The sequence below is a fragment of the Macadamia integrifolia genome, unplaced genomic scaffold (assembly GCF_013358625.1).
Source record: "Macadamia integrifolia cultivar HAES 741 unplaced genomic scaffold, SCU_Mint_v3 scaffold46, whole genome shotgun sequence".
In the NCBI taxonomy this organism is placed as follows: domain Eukaryota; kingdom Viridiplantae; phylum Streptophyta; class Magnoliopsida; order Proteales; family Proteaceae; genus Macadamia; species Macadamia integrifolia.
The window spans coordinates 693,027-694,248 of NW_024870459.1; positions in this window are offsets into that span (position 1 = coordinate 693,027).

The following is a 1,222-nucleotide window of genomic DNA, read 5'->3' on the forward strand; positions in this document are numbered from 1 at the left end:
TTTTAACAAAGATAAATACATTTATCTTCCTGAGGCAAAAATGACGATATAATGTTCAAGAGTTCTTCCAGATAAGGAGATTCCCAGGATGCACTACGAGGATAGAAAAGCACACATCTAGAGATAGTGTGGGACATCCCATTCCCGACTCATGCAAAGTTACAAATGGAGAAGGAAGAATTCAGCATAAGAATGTCCTGGGCAATACAAAAGATAGAAGAAGCTGGCTGGAAGAACAAGGATCCAAGCATTTGATAAGAGAGAGGCAATCCGAGAAGACAAATACCACGAATGCCAAGACGTCGAGCATGGGACAAGCCCATTCGAATCGCTAAGCCTCACCCACCACTTTAGGAGCAAGGGCTAAGTGGTCCGAAGCAATCAACTGAAAGTTACCATCATGATCAAGAATGGCACTCCCGATATCAAGATCCCTAAGCCGCACAATTTTCACCGCATCTGAGAAGATGGAAAACCAACTCATCGGGGGGGAGGGGAGGTGCAGTCTCACCCGGAGGGTCTGAAGTCTCCATAGCCCTGGAAGAGGCATGAATAAGTGAGGTAACCTCATCAACCGACCGCGAAGCTGAAGCCATCCATGAGTGAAGTGGTGGGACTGTGTCCCTGCAACATCAGGCAATTCTATGCTTCCAAATTTTCTACATAATTAGAGCATAAGATGCGAAAACACTGCCTTTCCATCTTGGACGCTTCAGGAAGCCTTCCCCACTTCAACACTTTGATAAGGATAAGCCTAGGAACACATCAATCCGCAAAGCAACTGGTAAAGCAAATCATACCTTCTTAGCCAACTCAACTGACTCAGTCTCGAGGCCACGACCATCACAAATCTCAAAATCCACAATACATCTCTACTTTAAACTTGCAAGCACTCCAATAGCCCCAAGACAAGCTTTCCAAAATGTGATGGGACTAGTTGTTCATGTTAGTATCACTATTATGTATCCATAAACAAGTGACCGATACAAATAACAATAGAAAAAAGAAAAAGTAACCAACACTTTTGGAAAGAGCAACCCCAAAGATTTGGTACTAAAAACTGTAGGAGTGACCATTAATGAATAAGTATCTTCAACTTGAGATGGATTAAACACATGGAATGTATTTGCACCATCATAATCTTCGAATAAAGTACATATGCCAAACCTATCTAATTCTCAATCAAGAATGTGTGTGTGTGTGTTTTTTTTTTTTTTTTTTT